At 39.9% G+C, this 24,343-nt stretch overlaps 1 protein-coding gene across 1 annotated transcript in view; it reads left to right on the forward strand.

Annotated features, from left to right (window-relative positions):
* Window positions 1-6,883: 6,883 nt before the first annotated feature.
* RAB3B (RAB3B, member RAS oncogene family) overlaps window positions 6,884-24,343 on the forward strand; it is a 100,985-nt gene continuing 83,525 nt past the window's right edge. Inside the window, exon 1 of the mRNA XM_060773499.2 lies at window positions 6,884-7,099. The gene's annotated coding sequence lies outside the window, so the exon portion shown is untranslated. The remainder of the gene's footprint in view (window positions 7,100-24,343) is intronic.

Genomic DNA, 24,343 nt, shown 5'->3' on the forward strand with positions numbered 1-24,343 from the left:
CTACGTGCAAAAGAAGAAAAGGTATTGACTAGCCACAGTGGTTCAAGATCGGGCATGGGCAAACTTCGGCCCTCCAGCTGTTTTGGACAGGTAATGCTAGGAGTAGTTTATCTAGAACAGGCATGGGCAAACTTTGGCCCTCCAGGTGTTTTGGACTTCAACTCCCACAATTCCTAACAGTTACATTTATTATTTTACTCTATTATTACATTTATTGTTTTACTCTTTACTATTATTACATTTACATTATTTTACTCATTATTACATTTATTATTTTACTCTTTATTATTATTATTACAGTTATTTTAATTTATTATTGTTATTAAATGTATGATTTTACTCTATTATTGGAAAGATACATAAGCACATTTACATTGAAGAAGGTTTGAATAATGGTTTAATCAGAGTTGGACTGTCTTATCTTAAATTACAGTTTTATGTAAATATTCAAAAACATTTAACCTACTGATGCTTCAATTAATGTAATTGTATAGGTATCTATTTTTATTTTGAAATTTACCAGTATCTGCTGCATTTTCCACCCTCAGCTTATACTCAAGTCAATACATTTCCCCAGTTTTTTTGTGGTAAAATTAGATGCCTCAGCTTATATTCAGGTCAAAAGTTTGGCAAAATTACAGTTTGGAGCACAAAGATAAAGTTTTCAGTTCATGTCCTGCTATTATCCCTTTTAATGTCTTAAAAGTCTAGTGAGAAATAAATTGTCTGAGTCTTATTAGATTCAGTGATACTCTTACTCCCGGTAAGAAGGATGGGGTCGTTCCACATATTTTTGAGAAGATCATTTTTCTAATCAGATTCTTAGGCGTCTTCCACACAGCTGTATAACTGTATGAACTGGATTATATGGCAGTGTGGACTCAGATAATCCCGTTTAAAGACAATATTGTTGATTATCTGCCTTGATATTCTGGGTTATATGGCTGTGTGGAAGGACCCTTAAATCTTCCCTATATATTCCAGCTTTGTATACTTCATCCAGTGCAGATTTTAGAGTTAGGATTCATTCATAATTCAAAATGAAAGAGTGCAATTACTGTTATATTTCATTAGCCTCACAATATAGAAGAACATTTTTTTTTAGTTAAAATACATACAGAGAAAAAAAGTAGATATGCGATATTTTAAACTAAAGATGACATGAATTTCAATTGAGAACTGCTTTTCCACTGACATGTGCAGACCACGTTTCCTGATGAGGAATGGACTAAGTCGCTCTTTTAATATTTTGGTGATGTTGCCTTGCCTTGTCTAATTTGTGGCAGCATTTCTTTAAATTGGCGTCTCTTTATATTTTGCTGCTTGATACTTTTTAAACGATATGTCAACTGACTGGCAGCATTGTTGCAATCGTTATGGGAATCGGAGTGGTTGCACAAGAGCTAATCTTTGAGCACTTGCTGAAAAAACCACAAGAGGAAGTGAATTCCAAAAGTGTCGTGTCCCTGCCTATCGCCAAACTACTTACCATTAACAGATTTAACACCAGAGCCTCTAAGGCCCCCTCCCACACAGCTGAATAAAATCCCACATTATCTGCTTTGAACTGGGATATATGGCAGTGTGGACTCAGATAACCCGGTTCAAAGAAGTTGTTGTGGGATTTTCTGCCTTGATATTCTAGGTTACAGGGCTGTGTGGAAGGGCCCTAAGACTGACTTGGAGCTTAGCAAGACCATATGAATGTAAATTTCTTTAACTTCAGGTGTGTGTGTCTTCAAATTGCCTGTGCTCTTATGGCTATCCTATTAATTCTGTAGGATTTTCTTGAAGGTTATTGCCAACGCTATTAAACATCCTGGATGTAACTGGTAATAAACTGGTATGGGAATATAACATTGCCTGTCCCTATCTGTAAGGTAAAGGTTTCCCCTGAAATTAAGTCTAGTCATATCCAACTCTGGGTGGTAATTCTCATCTCCATTTCTAAGACGAAGAGCCGGCGTTTTCCATAGACACCTCCTAGGTCATGTGGTCAGCATGACTACATGACTTACCTTCCTGCAGAAGCTGTACCTATTGATCTACTCATATTTGCATGTTTTTGAACTGCTGGGTTGGCAGAAGCTGGGCCTAACAGCAGGACCTCTCCCCAGATCCGAACCACCAACCTTTTGGTCAGCAAGTTCAGCAGCTCAGTGGTTTAACCTGCTGCGCCACCAAGGGGCCCATCTAAATTCGTTATAGATGCTAATTTCTGCATCTACTGCCACCGAATTATCAAGTTTTTAAAATAATGTATCTTTTAGCTTATGTTATTTAATAACCTACTGTAGCAATTTAATTCATGTTTATGCTGGAAGAAAATATCAAGAGATAGAGGGATTGCTGTGAAAAATGTCAAAAGTTTGCTTAAAAACAAGCTCCCCTAGCCCCATTAATTCAGTGTGAAAAGCTTTTGTTACTTAAAGCACACAAAAATCAAAGTCTCCGTCCGCAAGGAGGAAAAGTGTTCACATTCTACAGCTGGGCAATATTTTTATTAAGACCCACCCAAATCTTTCAGATGTTTTGTAACAGTTTGTTGGTTCTGACAATGTTTCCTACTGTAGATTTAAACATACTTGTATTTTAAAAAATATTCTCCAATTGCCACCAGATGGTGTTATTTGCCTTGTTTCTTGAAGCTGCAGGATTATAGTTTAAGGAGCAAATCATAATGGAGGACCTTCTCGCAGTGACACCAGGGACATTCCAAGTTGCCAGCTTCTAGTCAAAGGGCATTTAGCATAATGTTGAGTTTTAACTTTGTGTTTTCAAAGACATTATAACTGCACCCTCAATTTGCTTCTGACACAATAAATAAATAAATTTCCCAGAGTAGGAAATGCATCACTTCAAGTACTGTGGAACAAGTGCTTCCATCATTCTTGACTATTGACCAGTCTGATTTGCCATGATGTCAACTGGAATTAAAAGCCAACATCTGAAGAGCTGTAAGTGCCCCCACTTCCTCACAAAAAGATGGAAAACAAGGTGAGCCTCAAGTTCACCTCATATGACTTGCTATATAATGCAATTTGAAACTGCATTATATGATCAATGTAGGCATTGAACTGCATTATATGAGTCTACATTGATTATATAATGCAGTTTCAAATTGCATTCTATAGCAGTGTAGATGGGGGTCATTGTAAAAATCTCTGACATTGAAGATCCTTTATACATAAGCTTTTATGCTCACTCAGGTGACACTCTTTATTTCTCATTCTTTTCATAGAAGTTGTTTAGCATCATTGGTGAAGGAGGAATGGAAAAATACAGACTTGGTGATGGGTAACAGCAGTGTTTGTAGTAAACAACGCAATAAATTAAATTTGACCTGGGAAAGAATGGGGTGCTACTCTAGATGCAATTGTCGCCATGTGTGCCTGCCTACAACAGGCAATGTAAACAACAGCTGCTTTCAGATTTCCTTACTAAACATGCATTAAAAAGAAAATAGGAGAAGAAAAAGGGAAGCACATAAGTCTGCCTCACAACTCAGAAATGTTTGGCCACCAAAATGGAAATCATAATACTGGCGGTTGGTGAAAGAAAAGATCTTACCTGTCCTGGCTGTTTCAGTGTAGTTCTGAACAAAAATATTTCTGAAAAATTTTGAGCTTATTTTATTTTATTTTATTTGTGGTCTAAGAACCTATCCTTTCCAAGTTGTTTCTGGCTCTGTTACAAAATTATCTCTTACAGAAGTAATGCCCAGGAAAAAAAATAATTAAGATAAGAATATAGATTGCAGAAGCAGGCAAAAAAAAACAAAACAAAAAAACCAATAGAGACCTCAAAGCAAATGCATACATTCCAGTTGTTCTACATTTAGTCATAAGATTCAAATGTTCAGCTTCGTTTTATTCTCATTCTCAACCTTGTAACGACTTGTTCTGAACTCTTCACCACTTTCTATTTACTGGAGAGAACACAGTTAGTTGAGTAGAACTTTGTAGACATTGAGGTACATTTAGATCAGTGGTTCCCAACATGTGGTCCATGAACCACTAGTGGTCCGCAGCCTCACCATTACTACATCATTGCAACGAGAGTGACTGGTCTCACGAAACCCTTTTATAGTGCCGAGGCTTATCAAATATAGTTTTCTATGGGTGAACAGATGGCAACTACTGGATGACATACATTTTGTATCAGAAACAAGAGCTGATGTGGTCTATCCAAAACAATTTTCTGAATCAGCACCCCAAATAAGCAAACCAAATCGAAAGTTGACTAAAAACTGATTTGTAACCCTTTTGGTACTAATGTTGGAGAGTGGTCCCTGGTCATTGTGATCCTTGATCAAAAAAAGGTTGGGAGCAGTGATTTAGACAGTTAAATTACTCTGCTCCCATCCAAAGTTCATGGCAAATACACTAGGAAATTAGAACAAGCAAGATCCTATGTAATCTTCATTAATATCCACAAGACTGACTCCAGTAGGCTGTGTCAATTTAGACAATCTGTTGCTGAGTTCCATATGATGAAGTTCAACATACTGTTCATTGTCAATGTAATATTCCCAAAGTGAGTGGGATGTTTGTTTATTTTATTAGACTCATTAAAAAGCAAGAGTTGCATCTATCGGGCACTCAGTGGAACACACAAGGTAAACATCATAACTTCACAATATGCAGAAGAAGGAAATCCATTCAATAAAATTTACGGACAGCATCACTGGGGGGAACTTTAAGCACAAGCAACTCGATAGAATAAGACAAGTCTTTGTGTGTACATACACCTTCAAATTGCCTGTCAAGTACATTAATTTCATAGTGTTTTCTTTGGGAAGAAACACTCGAAAGATGGTTTTGCCAGTTCCCTCTTCTGAAATATATCCTACAGTACCTGGAATTCATCGATGATCTCCCATCCAAGTGCTAACCAGGGATCACTCTGCTTACCTTCCAAGATCAGGTGGTATTTGGTTCCTTTAGACCTGCTTTAGACAGTCTTCACTGTCCTTTTATATCAGAGCAAGGGAAAAACTACTCTCACTTGGCTTGGAGATGGACAGCCTAAACCGAGGAGTAGGCCATGGGTGACTGAGTGTTTATCTCCACTTCACAATTCAGTTTAACATCTACATGAAGCCATTGGGAGAGATCATCCAGTGTCTTCGAGTTTGTTCCATTTGTATACAGATGACGTACAACTCTATCACTCCTTTCCACCTGCTACTAAGGAGGCTGTTCAGGTCCTGAGCTGGTTCTTGGCAGCTGTGATGGTTTGGATGAGGGCAAGCAAATTGAAATTGAATCCAGACAAGACAGAGGTAGTCCTGGTCAGCTGTATGGTCGAACAGGGTATAAGGTTACAGCCCCCTGAAGATGCAGGTTCGCAGCTTGGGAGTGATTCTGGACTCACCGCTGAGCCTGGAACCCCAGGTTTCGGTGGTGGCCAGGGGAGCTTTCGCACAATTAAAACTTCTGCCCCAGTTGTGTCTGTACCTTGGGAAGTCAGACTTGGCCATGGTAGTTCATGCTCTGGTTACATCCCGAATAGATTACTGCAATGTGTCTTGTGTGGGGTTGCCTTTCAAGACTGTTCGGAAGCTTCAAGTAGTCCAACAGGCGGTAGCCAGATTGCTCACTGGAGCGAAATACAGGGAGCACACAACCCCCTTGTTGTATCATCTCCACTGGCTGCCAGTTTGCTATCAAGCACAATTCAAAGTACTGGCTTTAGCCTACAAGACCCTAAATGGTTCTGGCCCAATTTACCTGTCTGAATGGCTCTCCCCTATGAACCATCTCAGAATTTAAGAACAAGAGTTTAAGTTTAAGGTGCGACTGGCGGGGATGAGAGTCAGGGTCTTCTCAGTGGTGGCCCCTCAGCTGTGGAATTCCCTCCACAGGGATACTAGATCAGCCCCCTTCCTCCTGACCTTCTGTAAAAGTGTGAAAATGTGGCTTTGTGATCAAGCCTTTGTAATAGATAGATATGGAATTATGAGCTACGACTATTGGAACGGCCTGGGTTACGATTGTACATAGTGTGGTTAATGGTGAAGTTATTGTTTTAAACATTTTCATATGTTTTAATGCATTTTATAATTCTACTAGCTGTCCCCTGCCACATGTTGCTGTGGCCCCGTCTGTGTATATGTGTTTTGTGTGTATATGTGTGTGTGTATTTGTGTATATGTGTGTGTTTGCGTATATATGCAGTCTTGTGCATGTGTTGTAATGTATTTTTAATTTTTTGGCTTTTTAAGTCTCTTCTGCTATGTTTTTCAGTGTTTTTATGAGTGATGGTCACTATTGGCCTGATAGGTGTATTGTATCCAAATTTGGTGTCAATTCATCCAGTGATTTTTGAGTTATGTCAATCCCACAAACTAACATTACATGTTTATTTATATAGATTTTAAAATATCTATTATGATTGTATATTGCTTCAAGGCATCAAATCGTTGCCTAGGTGTAAAGCCGCCTTGAGTCCCTTTCAGGGTTGAGAGAGGCAGAATTTCTATTTGCTTCACCAAACTACAACTCCCATGTCCTGTAGCATTGCGCCTGGCCATTAAAGTGGTGTCAAACCGCACTCGATTTCAAGGGTTTCAACGGCTTATTTTTAATAGTTTGATACTTAATCCTGTTAGGAATGGTGGGAGTTGAAGTCCAAAACACCTGGAAGGCTGAAGTTTGCCCATGCCTGGCTTAGATGCATACTGCAACCCCCAGGATTCCATAGCATGGCAGCTAAAGTGGTGTCAAACTGCGTTGACTGTGCAGTGTGGATGCACCCTGAGGTTCATTCTGTCCCTCGCCTCTCTCTAAAAAGCCACGCGGGATTCTTCCCCAGGAGAAGAAGAGGAGGGGAGGCGGTGGCGGCAGGAAAAGCTCCGCCTGGAAGGTGGTCTTTCTTCCTTCCTCCCTTCCTTCCTTCTGCAGTCCAGGGCGGAGAGAGGCTTGGCAGGGCGGGCGGGTGGCTGAGGTCCGGGCAGCTCTTCTTCCTCTGGAGGTCCAGGCAGAAAGGCTTGACTCTCCATCCCAGCTGAGCTGCCTCTCCCTTGGACTCCCTCCCTGCTTCAACCTTCCTTCTTTTCTTTGCTCGAGACATCACAACTCCTTCACCTGCGCTCCAGGTAAGAGGCGGAGGGCTGCTCTCCATCCATCCTTCCTTGGGTCCCAAGGGGAAGCGTAGGGTTGCCCCATTGCTCCCATCCTCATCTTCTCCAAGGCGGATAGACCTCTCAAAGGGGCATCTACACTGTTCAGTTTGACCCCACTTTCACTGCCATGGCTCAATGCGAGGGAAGCCTGGGGTATCTGTCGCCCTCTCTGTTAATAAGTTCTGGTGTCTCATCAAACTACAACTCCCATTATGCCATGTCAGCTAAAGTGGTGTCAAACTGCATTCTTCTACAGTGTAGATCAGGCATGGGCAAACTTGGGCTCTCCAGGTGTTTTGGACTACAACTCCCACCATTCCTAACAGCCGGAATGTGGGAGTTGAAGTTCAAAACACCTGGAGGGCCCAAGTTTGCCCATGCCTGGTGTAGATTTACACCCTGCTCCTTGTCGTCAAGGAACGAACGAGGAAACCCATCTGTATGTACTGTATATTTACATATGTATATGTGTATGTGTGTGATTATATACACATACACATACACACATACAGGCACACACATACACCTACACACACACATACAGGCAGTCCCTGAGTTGCAAACATCCGACTCATAGTTACAAACAGGACTGAGCTAACAGGGACCCTTCCACACAGCCCTGTATCCCAGAATACCAAGGCAGAAAATCCCACATTATCTGAGTGTGGACTCAGATAATGTGGCCCTTTCACACAAAATACCCAATATGCCCAAATTTGAATACTGGTTGGGTTGGGGGGGGGGGGTTGATTTTGTAATTTGAGAGTTGTAGTTGCTGGGATGGAATTGAACCAAACTTGGCACACAGAACTCCCATGACCAACAGAAAATATTGGAAGGGTTTGGTGGGCATTGACCTTGAGTTTTGGAGTTGTAGTTCTCCATCCAGAGAGCACTGTGGACTCAAACAATGATGTATCTGGACTAAGCTTGGCACAAATACTCAATATGCCCAAATGTGAACACTGGTGGAGTTTGGGGAAAATAGACCTTGATATTTGGGAGTTATGGTTGCTGGGATGTATAGTTCACCTACAATCAAAGAACATTCTGAACCTCACCAACAATAGAATTGGGCCAAAATTCCCACACAGAACCCCCATGACCATTAGAAAATACTGTGTTTTCTAATGGTCTTTGCCAACCCCTCTGACACCCCCTTGCGACCCCCCAGGGGTCTTAACCCCAAGCTGGGAAACACTGGTGTAGATGTACACCCTGCTCCTTGTCGGCAAGGAATTAAGGAAGCAAGCCATCTAAAGCCCTGGTCTTTCAGGGCGCTTCAATTTAGCCCTGGTATCTGTATTCACTATTAAGATATTGAACTTAATAAGCATTTCTCTGAACATATGAAGAGTGGCTGTCACCACAGCCAATGGTCTCTCCCTCAATTATTTTGTGGAATATTTACTGTAGAATTAGTGTTGTTTTGACACCACTGTAACTGGACAAAAGTCCTGGATCCTCCAAAGCAGGCATGGGCAAACTTTGGCCCTCTGGGTGTTTTGGACTTCAACTCCCACAATTCCTAACAGCCTACCGGCTGTTAGGAATTGTGGGAGTTGAAGTCCAAAACACCCAGAGGGCCGAAGTTTGCCCATGTCTGCCCTAAAGGTACCTGCAATCCTCTCCTTCAGGAGAGATAAAGCGGTATATAAATAAATAAAAAACAATGATAATAGGGAAGGGGGATTGCATTCAGGTTGGGAGATATTTACGCCAGCTTGGCTGCTGGGATCCTTTGGAAACCGAAGCTGATGAAAATGAGTGGGGAATATTATCAATAAGTAGCAACATCAAGCTTTCCCTTGGTTTAAAAGCCCACAACAATCAATGGAGAATTAAAGAGGTGACGCTAGGTCTTTCATATCATCCTTTGACATTTTTTGCTTTGTTCAGAATAAGCTATTTTTGCAAAAGTGGGCCAGATTCAAAAATAAAGCTGTCATCTAAGGGGACAGGGATTGTCTGCTTTTGAAGGGAAGGATTGTGCTCGTAAACCGTAGTTTGCCATTTCCAGTGTCTTCTGTGACCTTTCAGATAATCTCGCTCTACTGAGTAAGTCAGACATAATAAATCAAGTTTTACGTTTTGAAATATTGTTCTGATGTGCAAAGCTGTTGTATCCCTATGCAGTAATGCATTGGTATTTGTGTCTCTGCTACAAATAAAGATATTTGCTAGTTCTTTCTTGGGCCCTTTCCACACAGCTGAATAAAATACCACATTATCTGCTTTGAATTGAGTTATATGGCAGTGTGGACTCAGATAACCTAGTTCAAAGCAGATATTGTGGGATTTCATGTCTTGATATTCTGGGTAATATGGCTGTGCGGAAGGGCCCTTAGTGAATTTGTGAATCACCCATTAAAAAACACACCTCAACAAATCAATACATTTGAAACCCCAGAGTTTAGTTTTCGTTATTGTTTTGAATGTATTGCAAAACCTCATTTTGCAGTACATTGAAACAGCAGTTCCTGACTCTTTTTGTAAATATAAGTACTATGTGTTATTTACTGTGTGTGCAATGTTAGTAAAGTCTGATTTGAAAGCCAATTAGTTCAGTTAGGCAATTCTTCATAGCCCAAAGATGATGGTCCTCCAAGTGTAATGTTGTGGCGGGTGAGTTCATAGGTGGCCATGGAGCCCTATTCTTGATCCGCATATTCTCCTGCAGTGAGGACATCAATTTTCAGGTGGAAGGCGCTCCCAGTCAGGGTTGACTTGATGCGCCTTCCTTTTGGTACATTTCTCCCTTTCATCCTCCATTCGAGCCTCTTTGAATTCTGCAACACTGCTGGTCACTGCTGACCTCCAGTTATTTGAAAACATAACAGGGTGAATAATATTAATGCAAATTTAATATTGATAAGGTTCCTGAGCTTTCTTCCTGATAAGTACATATATAGCAACTGAAAGATTCCTAGATTGGTTAGACTGTAACTTTCATCATTCCCAATCAGCAAAGTCAATGGGCATTATAATGCAATGTGTTGAGGGAGGCTACAGATTGTGGAAATGGCTAGACCAGACATGGGCAAACTTGGGCCCTCCAGGTGTTTTGGACCTCAACTCCCACAATTCCTAACAACCGGTAGGCTGTTATGAATTGTGGGAGTTGAAGTCCAAAACACCTGGAGAGCCCAAGTTTGCCCATGCCTGGTTTAGATAAACTACTCCTAGCATTATCTGTTTTGGGCTGCAACTCCCACAATTCCTAACAGCCAGTAGGCTGTTAGAAATTGTGGGAGTTGGAGTCCAAAACACCTGAAGGGCCCAAGTTTGCCCATACCTGGGCTGGACTGTTGTGAGTTTGAGAGAGTATGTGTTTGTGAGGATGCATCTACACTGGAGAACTGATGCAGTTTGACCCCACTTTAACTGTTTTTGTTAAATGCTATGGAATGATGGGATTTGTAGTTTTACAATTTATTTATTTCGCGCATTTCTACCCCGCCCTTCTCAACCCCCGAGGGGGGACTCAGGGCGACTTACAAAAGGCACAATTCGATGCCAGCATAAACAATGGATAAAACATGTATACAGCAATTATAACAATTAAAACAGTCACTTTATACAACAAAATCAATAAAAATCAATAAAACCAATCAATACTCAGCGTTCACCATCTCAGAGTTCATAAATTCTTTCCATATTGTCGAGTCATCATTGTCCTTGTCTAACTGCCAGATTGCCTGAAAGCCTGGTCCCACAACCATGTTTTTAATTTCCTTCTGAAGGAGAGGAGGGATGTCAATGACCTAATTTCCCCAGGGAGTGGGTTCCACAGGTGAGGGGCTACTGCCGAGAAGGCCCTGCTTCTCGTCGCCAGCAATCTCACTTGTGATAGAGGTGGGGTCAAGAGCAGGGCCTCCCCAGAAGATCTCAGACTCCGAGGTGGGACGTAGAGGGAGATGCATTTGGACAGATACGCTGGGCCTGAGCCATATAGGGTTTTGTAGGTCAAAACCAGCACTTTAAATCGTGCTCAGAACTGGATCGGCAGCCAGTGGAGCTGACATAACAGAGGGGTGGTATGCTTCCTGTATGACGCTCCGGTGAATAATCTGACTGCCGCCCGCTGGACGAATTGAAGTTTCCGAACAGTCTTCAAAGGCAACCCCACGTAGAGGGCGTTGCAGTAATCTATTCGGGATGTAACAAGAGCATGGACCACTGTGGCCAGGTCTTTAGCCTTCTCTGCCAAAGAGCACTAGTGCATCACTAAAATACAAACCTCAGGGTTTCGTAGCACTGAACCATAGCAATGAAACTGGTGTCACAGTGCATTAATTCTACAGTGTAGATGTGCCCTGAGTGAGCACAAACTGGATAGTAAATCTGTTGTGTTTTAAAACAAAGAGCATCCCTATAAAATGTGTTCAAGCTGGTGGGCAGAGGCTTGGCTCAAAAACGAAGACAAAAGACTGTAGCAAGAAAATCCAGAACACAGATTAAGAGCAGATCATAAGGATCAGAGTATTATGTAAATGAGGCAAATCTGCTAATATTGCAGGCTAAGTAATAATCTATGTGTCTATGACTGTGATGGAAACTGGCATTTCTTGTTAGAGGTTGGGATAATAATGAAAGGAAAGGAAAATAAAGCATTGGGCAATTGAGCCTTTATGCATCATAGGTACAGAGGAAAATGAATTTGGAGATATTTGACATGGAAATGGGCATGAACCTCAATAAAGTAACAATTGGTTTCCACATGAGCTTTTGTGAGCATCAACCTATATCTTCAAATGCACTAATTCATAGCGTTACAACCTCAGTGTTAAATTTAAAAAAATATTAGAGTATGTTACAGATAGGTCAGGATGCATCTACACTGTAGAATGAATGCAACTTCACAGTACTTTAATTGGTATGGCTCAATGCTGTGGAATCACAGGTGCCGTAGTTTGCAAGGCCTTTAGCCTCAGTTGGACTGTCGTTGTTGGTTACTGCGTAAAAATACATTGAATGTTTGCCTTATATATGTAAAACTGTAATCCGCTCTGAATCCCTCCAGGGAGGTAAAGCAGAATATAAATAAAGTGTATTATTATTGTTGTTGTTATTATTATTATTATTATTATATTACAGCTACCATAATGCTATAGTATTGGGCCATAGTAATTTAAGTGGTATCAAACTGTGTTAGTTCTGCAATGTAGATGCCTCCCATGGCTCCAACTACACTACCATATAATGGAGTTTGAAGCTGCGTTGTATAGCAGTGTAGATGGAGCCTCGGTTGCTGTTTAAATTGAAGAAATTGTAATGGGAAAATAGCATAAATCCATGTCTTTACTTCTTTTTATACATTGGAGACTTGGTTTATTTATAATATTGTTTCATCATTTCCTTTCAATTGTAAGGAGATTAGAAGCAAACAGATAAAATTAGAATCCTTTCTTTTGGTATTTTTGTATGTCATCGAGGTTGCATACAGTTGATCTGAGGTGAAACATACAGCGTGCCAGTATGTCTCTACCACCTCGGGTCAAATTTATCCACGTGAATAGAATAATCAACATGGTATTTATTCATTTTCCCCAAATGCAAGCTTTGAAACAAACCACTAAGAGTGACTGGAATTAATTTGCTTCTTTGAGTCTTTATATACAGCCTGTCAGAATTACAAGTCTCTCAAAACAGTTCACAAAATTTAACAATAATAATATGAAAAATGAAAAAAATGAAATGGGTATTGATAATTAGAATCCTCAGACAATTCAGACAAAAGGCCAGCAGGAAGTATTTGCAATTACAGTTTTAAAGCATGAGCCAGATTCAGATTAAGCCATTCAAAGCAGGTGTAAACAACTAGTGCTGAGATCTTATCCATCCTTGGCAGAGTAAAAAGCATTGTGACACTACTGCTTCCCTCCAGATGCTGGCTCTATATAGAGTTGGCATTTTCTTCTGTTCCTGGCGCTGAGCATTTTTGCCTTATCTGTAAAGGCGCAGATGATTTCCCAAGCCAACCTTCCAAAAGTGCCTTGGCTTCCAAGGACTTACGGGAACCTGACATTGAAGAAATAGCTCTGTCTGTGCAGAGGTTGCATCTAGTGCAGGCATGGGCAAATTTTGGTTCTCCAGGTGTTTTGGACTTCAACTCCCACAATTCCTAACAACCACTGGCCCCTTCCTTTCCCCCCTTAGCTGCTTAAGTGTTCTTATTGAAGTTCTAGTTTGATCCTATCATCCTTGATATAAAGACATTTATTACTGCATGTACCATTGACTCAATATATGGAGGCATCTACTTTATTTTCAACTGGACCCCTAAGACCTAAATGATAAAAGAGAAGTGAGTCAAGCAATTTGTTTTTACTACCAAAAATGAACTGAGCTCACAGTTTTTCAGCAAAGTTTGTTCAATGAGTCATTTTGAAATCATTTCATTGTTCCCATTGTTAAACTGCTGAGAGTCAGATGCCCTTTCTAATCTACTTCAGATCAGCCAACAGTAGGCCCAGGTCTGTATTCTGCCTATTTCGTCATTGTCTGGCAACTGGTTTTATAAATATCTCTTATATACACAGCCATAGCACAAAAGAGGCTTTGGGTGGAATTTTCCCTTTGTGCATCTCACTTCCTGTGCTTACCTGGGTTGGCCAAGTAACTTTTTATCTGATGGAGCCATTGGTGGCACAATGAGTTAAACCCTTGTGCTGGCAGGACTGTTGACCGACAGGTCAGCGGTTTGAATCTGGGAAGAGCGAGTTGAGCTCCCTCTGTCAGCTCCAGCCCCCCATGCGGAGACATGAGAGAAGCCTCTCGCAAGGATGGTAAAGCATCAAAAACAACTGAGTGTCCCCTGGGCAATGTCCTTGCAGAATATCTCACGCTAGAAGTGACTTGCAGTTTCTCAAGTCGCGCCTGACACAAAGAAAAAAAATCTGAAGTAAAGAATAATATTGTGCACAGCCTCCCTTCATATGTCCAAAAGTCAAATGTGACCTGGCAGAGTAGCGCTGGGCAGCCTTGTCCAGCATGTCCAAAGGCAATAGATTCTATAGCAGACCACATGCAGCTCTATGCTGCCTTCTCTTCTCTGCCATTTGATGTGAAAACCTCACTCCAAATTTTGGAAGGATGTGCCCTGATTCTCACCCCTAATTGCTTCTTGGCCTGACACTTTGCAGACATGAAGGAGAATCCTAACAAGCCCTTTTCATATTTCAGAGTGGGAAGCAAGTAAACGCCAGAACCAATGTCTTATATCTTTTTAAAAAAATAATTTTATTAGTGATTTTTCCTTGACAATAAAACATTTGGGGGGGGGGAGGGGGGAACATATTTTAGGGAAGGAATATGGAACGAAGGGGAACAGGGGTAAGGAGAATGTCTTATATCTTGATGGAGAACACAGGGAAAAAGTCCGTCAAAAGAGAAGGGTATCCATGGAAGCAAGGGCTAAGATAAGAGCTACATAGGAAGTCCCCCAGCTTGCTAGCTGCCGATTTCAACTGAAGCAAAATTTCTCTTGTAGCTCCTTTTTTTGTCAGGAATGACTTGAGAAACTGCAAGTTGCTTCTGGTGTGAGAGAATTGGCTGTCTGCAAGGACATTGCCCAGGGAATGCCTGGATGTTTTGATGTTTTGTCATCCTTGTGGGAGGCTTCTCTCATGTCCTCACAATGGGGAGCTGGAGCTGATAGAGGGAGCTCATCCGCGCTCTCCCCGGATTTGAACCTGCAACCTGTTGGTCTTTTGTCTTGCCGGCACAAGGGTTTAACCCACTGTACTACCAGAGGCCCCTATGAAAGCAATTAAAAGATGTGTATGTTGCTAAAGTGCGAGGTCTGGCAAAATTGACTGCTCTGACAATCAATTAAGACTGAACACAATGCATGTAGTTACAGACCATTGCATCCGAGTTCTACCTGATAGAATGAACTTGCTTCCATCCTTGGATTTTGGTCAGGTTCTAGAAGAATCCTTCTGAATAATTTCAGCAACATTTTTTATCTCTGGTGTTGTCACTAAAGCATATTTTGAATTGAGTTGAATTGTTGGTTCTTGATGTAAGTCTGGGGTCCTTTGGTAGAACACTTCCCATCAAAAGAGTTCTCAGTTTGTGGAGTGAGTACATTAGAGACTTAAGTTATGCTTAAACCAGGGTCAGTCTGTGACATTTTGTGACAGAGGCAGAGCAGCAAATGGCCTGTTGAGATGCATAATATTGAAACGCAGACAAGTTATTTTGGAACACAAGGAATAATATTCAAGAGACATTTCTCCTCATCTCTGACAGTAAAAAAATATGCCGAGAACAAAGTAAATAACATTGTGCTTCTCTTTTATGACATGTAAAATCTAATTTAACAGTTTTGTGGGAAAAAGTAAATTCAGCAGATATTGAAATTCCCTCTTCCGCAGAGCTATTATAGATATGGGTGCCTATTCCTCCCGTCCCCCGAAGGCTCTGCCTTAACACTGATGACTGAGACAGCCACTTCAGTCTCACTTATTTCACCCCTGGCTATAACTTTCTGTTCTTTAGGGCAAATATTCAAATGTGAAGTCTGTACTTGAAATTATATTTGCTGCGAAGACCTGTTGCATGCACAGTTTTTTTTTAAAAAAAGACTATTTAGGGACCCAATGTGGCCATTTATCTCCAGTGGTTTCTGGACAGATGTGGTATGCATGAAAAGCTGTGGCATTAGCAGATTTTGGTGTTTGGGGGAAATTATACCACAAGTTATTTTTTTCAGAAAAAGCTAGCAGGGGATTGACAGGACCAAGAGAAAAGGTATTTTCTTCTCAGATATGGTGAGACAATGGAAATTAGTGGCTTCCATGTCAATGAGGAAGTTAATTCAGATCTTAAGAGGACTATCCAAGAAACAGAACCCCATTTCCAAAACAGTTTCAGCACCTTGGCTCTTTAAACAACGTTACAAGGATTGGTGCCATCCCAATGTGGTAGGAGCCGCCGGTGGCGCAATGGGTTAAACCCTTGTGCTAGCAGGACTGAAGACTGATAGGTCGGAGGTTCGATAAATGCCTTGAAGGAAATTGTTAAGTTTGCATTTACAATTGGATCAGTGTTTTGTTTATTAAAAATGCTGGATGGCAATCTAGGAATAAAAATTGAAAGATTACTAAAATATATAACACTGTGTAACAAAATTTGAAAAAAAATCTGTTCCTAATTTGAAAGTGTTATTTCTTGTTTAACTGTGAGGTGCTTACTTTGAAAGTAGTTGTTACACTCCAGGGACTTCGGTTTTGTGGCTGCCACAAACTATATTGAATTGGTTGAAGCTCTCATTGAGAAACTGTTGCAAACTGGACTCCAGGATGTCTCGCAAAAACAAAGTTTTTGTAGTTTTATAAACATTTCCATGTTTTTATGATAGATCCAATTAGGAAATGACCTTTATAACCCAGGAACAAAAATGACATTGCATAATGTAATTGCAGCAAGAATCCTTTACTCTCAGAGATGGAAGAAAGTAGTTTTCCAACTCAAGGAAATTGACTGACAAAGATCCACAAACTAGCATAGATGGAGAACCTGACTTTGCTGTTTAAGGAGAAACCTTAGATCATCTTCAAGAAACACTGGAACTTGTTATAACTTTTTAATGACAACATTTGGGGCATATGTCAAGTGTAAGATTTATGAATTAGAATAGGGGTACCTAAGGCAGGAGTAGGCCTTTGGACAGTTTAGCTGTCTGAACGTATCTCCTCCTACGAACCAGCTCAAAGACTAAGATTGTCTGGGAAGGCCCTGCTCTCGGTCTCACCTTCCTCGCAGGCCTGGCTCATGGGGATGAGAGACAGGGCCTTTTCAGTGGTGGCCCCTCAGTTGTGGAATTCCCTCCCTAGCAATATTAGATCAGCCCCTCCCTCCTAGCCTTCAGAAAAAGAATAAAAACCTGGCTCTTGGAGCAGGCTTTTGAAAAATAGTACAGTAAAGTAATTATAATGTGGATTATGTGCAATTGAGTATGGAATGGCTTTAGACTCTGATTCCTGGATGATGTGTTTTAACATTGAATGTATTTTAATAATGTTTAATATGTTGTAATTTTAATCCAATTTACTTTTAAGTCAATATTGTATGTTTTGAGGCACTGTATACGTGCCACTTGTAAGCCGCCTTGAGTCCCCCTTAGGGTAGAGAAAAGCAGGATATAAATAAGGCAAATAAATAAATAAAGGCGCGGATTTGCTCCCTCTGTCAACTCCAGCTCCCCATTTGGGGACATGAGAGAAGCCTCCCACAAGGAAGGCAAAACATCAAAACATCCAGGCATCCCCTGGGCAACGTCCTTGCAGACTATCAATTCTCTTACACCAGAAGCAGTTTCATAAGTTGCTCTTGACACGGGAAAAGAAACCCAATGTGGTAACTTGTGGAGTCACTCCCAAATAGTTAGCAAACTCATAGTTCCAGTAATTGGAAGCTGCTTGAGGAGGGAAGGATCTGGTCTTGGTTGCCTCCTTTCTCTTCCTCCTGGAGGAAATATGTGGCAGGGGGGCCCTTCCGGGGGTCTTCCCATCCTGCAGATGGGAGCAGGAAAGGGCACAGAAGAAAAATAAGGATGCTGTTGCCATCTTCGCAGCAGATCTCAGTCTGATGTCCTGAACAATCAGTAGAAGAATTTTTTTTAGTGTTATTTCTTTGTAACCCAACTGCATGGTTCTCAAGTGCCAAATTTGTAGATGACAACAGAGTGGAATGTAATAATCAGAGTGTGTTACATCCATAAATATCGTTATAATTGAAAACGGTTTGGCAAGAAGCTCTGCTGGAAGATTTTGAAATGAGGCAGCACATCATTTGAATTATTATGTAAGGACTTTTTTTTTGTTTTTTGTTTTTTTTGTTTTTTGCTTTATCTGTGGCGGTGGATAGTATGAAAATTATGCACAGAACTTTTTTTTTAGTTTTTGCTCATCAGCTATCACTACTCTTGGTGTACTTTTTGTGTGTCATTCTTCTTCTGATGTGGCCCAGGGAAGCCAAAAGATTGGACAGCGACCATGCTGGTTTGAGTCTTCAAGAAGCTGTAGTGTAGAAAATGTCTGCAATTTTTCTCTTTATAGTAGAAATGCCCTTTCCTCTGCATGGCATTCTAATTATAGGAGAACCCATGCATCTTATTGAATAATTGAATACATTCATGTTTGTGTCTATGGCAAAAGGTTTACAACATGTATAGTTGAAGAAGCTGTGTAAATTATTCTTTTTAATGTTATGGAGCAGTGTCTCGGTCAGTAAATTTACCCTAAACCAAAATGAGATTTGTGGATTTCATTTCATTCCCAGCTGGGCTTCAGCTCTGACTTCTCCTTACCATAAGTCTCCTTCCTTTTGTGTCATTAGGCAATTGTTGAGAACAGGAGTGCTTTATTAGCTTGCTATAAGAAAAAAAATGTGTTGACACACTAGAGAATGCATCCTCCATCTAATTTGTTTATATTAGCTGCCCGCTCCTACTGAAATGCTAGACGTCAAATGCATAATGCATCTTATGACTCACAATTGTACCAGAAAACAAACTGAGCAGAAGTTGATTTCTCTGATCATTTCTTTAATTATATATTTTACCATGGGCAATCTAATTTACAATCAGAGTAATGTATATTCAAAATATAAAGAAAGACAATGAAGAGAAAGAGAGAAAAAGAAAAGAGAAACAGAAGAAAAAGACATGCTGTTGGACTCCTATATCTGTGGGATCGCAAGGCACCCATGGTTTTGCTTACCCACAATCCATGGCTGGATCCAGTGCCTAAAGTCCTCCCTTGCCCTTTCCTCTGCCACAAGAAGCACAGCCTGCATGGATGTCCCTGTCTCTGCCAGGCAAGTGGCTTCCATCCATCAAGAAAGGCATTAGCATTAGGCACTCCCCAGCTGCCCCTTTCCTTAGTGTTGCGGACTGTTTTGAATTTTGTTCTTTTTATACATATTTTTGCCTGCCAGAGAACTCTTGAAATCTCTTTCTGCCACTGCACAAAATGTATTCCATCCCTTATCACAAGGATCATTTGATGAATGAGAAATGAAATGGTCTTGCAAAAGAAAGACAATTTCTTTCTAGACCTTTTCATCGTTCTTTTGAAATAATAAAACTGTTGTTATTCATGATTGGAACTCCCAAATATTCACTTTGAAATTTGAAATATCAGTTAGTTCATTGTCCTCTTTTGAAGTCATATTTTAAAAAATATTTATTTATTTATTGAAATAGACATACATTTGTAAGTCTGTGTTGCATACAGTGCAATATTTCCCAGCTATTTGTGTTCCACAATCATTTCTCAGATAATATCTTTGTTTTAAAGGCCGTGACCCCTTAATGCAGTTTCTCATGTTGTGGTGACCCCCGGCCATAACATTATTTTTGGTGTTACTTCATAACTGTAATTTTGCTATTGTTATGAATTGTAATGTAAATATATGATATGCAGGACCAAATTTGGCACAAATACCCCATATGCCCAAATTTGAATACTGGTGGGGTTGGGGGAGGGGATTGATTTTGTCATTTGGGAGTTGTAGTTGCTGGGATTTATAGTTCACCTACAATCAAAGAGCATTCTGAACTTCACCAATGATGGAATTGAACCAGGCTTATCACACAGAACTCCCACAACCAACAAAAAATGCTGGAAGGGTTTGGTGGACATTGATCTTGAGTTTTGGAGCTGTAGTTCACCTACATCCAGAGAACACCATGGACTCAAACAATGATGGATCTTTACCAAAATTGGCACAAATACTCAAAATGCCCAAATGTGAACACTGGTGTAGTTTGGGGGAAAATAGACCTTGCAATTTGGGAGTTGAGATTGTAGTGATTTATAGTTCACCTACAATCAAAGAGCGTTCTGAACCCCACCAATGATAGAATTGGGCCGAACTTCCCACACAGAACCCCCATGACCAAGAGAAAATACTCTTTTCTGATGGTCTTTGGTGACCCCTCTGACACCCCCATGTGCCCCCACCCAGGTTTCCAGACCCCCAGGTTGAGAAACACTGCTTTAAGGGGTCACGGAAGTCGTGTTTTAAGTCAGCAATTTCATTTTAGCACAATTCATTTACCAGAACATGTTCCAAATACCTTAATTCTTTCCAGAAATGTCTTCACTGATCCCAACAGCTTTTTTGTCATTATCACAGTCATGTGCATAGGTCTCAGTTTGTAATATTCTTGTATACTCTCATCCAATATATTCTATAGTTTTTATGATATCTCTCAGTGATGTCTCTAATGCTACAACAAACAGTAATGGTTAGAAGGGACAATCTTGTCTAGTCCTTTTTTGTATTTCCATCAATCTTGTTGCATTGTCAACTAGGCCTTTTGAAGTGAATATATATTTTTTGCCAAAATAATATTTTCACCAAAGTCATTATTTCCAATTCTTGAAATAAATGATTCCCAGAAATATTATCATACTTTTTCTTTGAGATAGGTCTGTAATTATTTGATAATGTTTAATATGTGTTTTCTTTATAAACCACTGTAATGTAGGCATTTTTCCAAGAATCTGCCATCCACCATTTTTCTAAAAACTCATCATACACCATTTTTAATGTTTGAAGTAGTTAATCTCAAATTTCTATATGGAGAGACCATTTTGGACTTGGCACTTTTCCAGATTTAATCTTTTTAATTGCTTCAATATGTTCCATAGTTGTCTTTGTGACATTTGTCTTTATCTTTTCTTTATTCCTTCCTGCCTTAACTTTTAGGAAAGCTACTCCCCAAGTTTATTTGTTAATTCAAAGCCCTTTTTGGCTTAAAGTTTGGCATTATTTTTTTGGACTGTAAACAATAAGGGCTGTTATTGGAGTAGCTTGATCTTTTGTTGAGACTCTGTACCCAGATTTTTATCATATTTGTTTTCCAAAATCTATATCATCCATGAACTCATTCACGTTTAGCTTCTTTTTTCTTTTTCTTTTTTTCAGTCTGGGACTGCATTATTATATGAAAGACTACTGTGGTGCTCATGACTGCTTCCATCAACTACAAAATCACATTGGATCGTAAGGTGTTTAGTTTTGTAGGCAAAACTTCTCAAGTTCATTCTCCAGTTGAAAGGGTCAGATACCAGTTGATGAGAAACACTCTGCCTCAAGACCGCAGAGAGCTGCTTCATGCCACAAGAGAGGATAAGAAGCTGAATGAGCAGCTGTGTAAGACAGCTTCTAATGGTGTCTTCAGCTTTGACTGCTACCAGGCAAGACTGATAACTGTAAACAAATAAATATGTATGCCTGTCCCATTAGAATATATCATCACTGACTGTTCAAGAGTAAAATTAATTTGGATTCTGTAAGACACTATGTAGTAGCAAAAGGTATGAATATTTTCTTTCTGATTGTTCTGGCTGGCTGCCAAATACGAATTGTTGTCTTGCATAGAGTAACTCATGAGAATTTCCTCAATACCGGAATGCCCAATGAGCATGCTAAGCACAGGATTCTGGTAGTCCAAAGGAGACAGTTTGCCATACTCTGGTAGAGGCTAATACATACATAGAAATGCAGGGATGGTAACAAGAGAGGCATCCCAATTGAAGAGAGATATTGACAAACTGGAATGTGTCTAGAGGAGGGTGACTAAAATGATCAAGTGTCTGGAGAACAAGTTCCTATGAGGAGCGGCTTAAAGAGCTGGGCATGTTTAGCCTGAAGAAGAGAAGGCTGAGAGGAGACATGATAGCCAGCCATGTATAAATATGTGAGAGAAAGTCACAGGGAGGAGGGAGCGAACTTGTTTTCTGCTGCCCTGGAGACTAGGATGCGGAACAATGGCTTCAAACTACAAGAAAGGAGATTCCACCTGAACATTAGGAAGAACTTCCTGACTGTGAGAGCTGTTCAGCAGTGGAACTCTCTGCCCAAGAGTGTGGTAGAGGCTCCTTCTTTGGAAGCTTTTAAACAGAGGCTGAGACATGTCGGGGTGCTTTGAATTTTCCTGCAATTTTCCTGCTTCTTGGCAGGGGGTTGGAGTGGATGGCCCATGAGGTCTCTTCCAGCTCTATGATTCTATGTAGCCCTAGTTACATGGGAACTGCATACCTTTTAATAATGGAATTACAACTGGAAATAGGGATTAGAATAGGAAAAACAGAAAATGAAATCTCACTCCTTGCACTCTTTCAACACCCTGGGCTTTTCTAGACAGCCCTTATTTTCCTATGACATCGTGTTCAATTTTTTTTCTCTGTAAGTGTGCTTTAAAGAAATAAAAGTCTCTTTGTTACGATTTCCATTCAACTACCACATATGGATTCCAAACTATTTTAGTATGTGCCATTGAAGTAATTTCTTACAGCCGGAAATCAATACTGGATGAAGAAAGATAGAAAGGCAGATGTCTCAGGCTTATTATCAGTTACTTAACATAGTGGGTTGTTGTAGGTTTTTCGGGCTGTATGCCCATGTTCTAGAAGCATACATACAGCCCGAAAAATCTACAACAACTCAGTGATTCTGGCCATGAAAGCCTTCGCCAATACACTTAACATAGTATTTAAACATATCTCTATGCTTTTTAAAAATTATATGTTTGTACATTAACAGAGCAAGATGTGGGTGGATTTTGTGCATGTGGAGGCAATTTATATCTTACTTTAGAATATTGTGATTTGTGTATAATGTATTTTATTTCTTTACAATGTTTATATACCCTGCCTTTCCACACTGTTTAAAAGCAGATATATAGGCTGCTGCTTTATGTATACTCATATAGTTTGACTTTTATTATTAGATTGCAAAAAACCACAGTACTTATTCTTAAGGGAGAACTTTACACTGCACAAATTGGTGAAATATCCACTTACGAATGAAATTGACATGGTAAATGGGAAACCACTATATTGACAAGAACAACTTGGTATTTTATTGCAGAAATGTTCAAGAAGTCAATGAAGATTGTTTAAATTAACTGAATAGGTAATTGGTGGCTAGCCATTTAAAATCAGGATGGGCAAAGAGTCGCTTTCCGGATAATGTTGGGATTCAATTCCCATTAGCTAGGACTGCTGTGAGTTGCTATCCAGCAATAGTAGCTTTCCACTATTGTTTGATGAGCGCTGTTTTAATTGAGCGTTAGTTGTTGTTTATATGCCTATATGTTTTATTTAATTGTATTTTGAAATTGTTTTTATTTTATGTTCTATTTTTAGACACCTTGTGCCATGTGTAAGCCGCCCCAAGTCCCTTCGGCAAGGTGGTGGCGGGACACAAGAATAAAGTTGTTGTTGTTGTTGTTATTGTTATTTTATTTATCTCATTTATACTTGACCTTTCTCTGCGGCTTATGAATGGCACCAACAGAGTGCCTCAAAACGTATATTGCATTCCAACAATATAATTCACCTAAAAATGGTTTGGATTAAAAATTACGACATAATAAACATGATTAAAATACATTCAAGGTTAAATAAAACATGCCATCCAGAGTTCAAAGTCTGAAGGCCATTCATGGTCAACTGCAATTATTCCACATCGTCATCATTATATTGGTAAAGCCACATTTTGCTCACACATTTAAAATGGAAATGTTTTTCTCCGTGACACCAAAGTTTGATAAAGTTGGTACTTTACTGTCTGTCAGTGTTATTGTTTTTAATGCTGTACTGCCACCATCAGAATCTTATTGGGATCTTTTCTTGTGAAGCAAAGACTATATGTATTATGTTTTACTGGATTTTCCTCCCCAAATGTAATAACAGCAATATGGTACCAGAATGATAAAATGTGGCAATTCCTTTCTGTGTAATGTCTCACTAGTGGTGTTTCTACTGTACTCAGGACTAACATAGAAGCACGGATCAATCCCTTTAGCTACTGATTAGTAAACAGTACAGTGCTAATATCAACCTGGAAGCCAAGTAGCCTCATCTAGCCTTGGTGTAAAGTAAGATATTTGTTTTATCTTGTAAACTGCTAGGCAACAGTGCTGAATATCAATAATGACCTCTAGTGCATTCAGTTTATATTGGCATCTATTATAAAAGATTAATAATTTTTCATTGTGCTAGCTGTTGATTATAATTAGTCCTAGTAGCAAGGAGAGTATGGCAGGAAAGAGAGTGAACTAGTCTCAGTATACTGTATATGAATCACAGTTCTTCTCTTAAGAGTTGATATCAGATATTGGTCAGACTATGAGATATATTTAAAGGAGACCAGTTAAAGTCAACTGGCCTTTAGGCCGAATTACCACTGGTT

The sequence above is a fragment of the Anolis sagrei genome, chromosome 4 (assembly GCF_037176765.1).
Source record: "Anolis sagrei isolate rAnoSag1 chromosome 4, rAnoSag1.mat, whole genome shotgun sequence".
Taxonomy (NCBI): Eukaryota; Metazoa; Chordata; class Lepidosauria; order Squamata; family Dactyloidae; genus Anolis; species Anolis sagrei.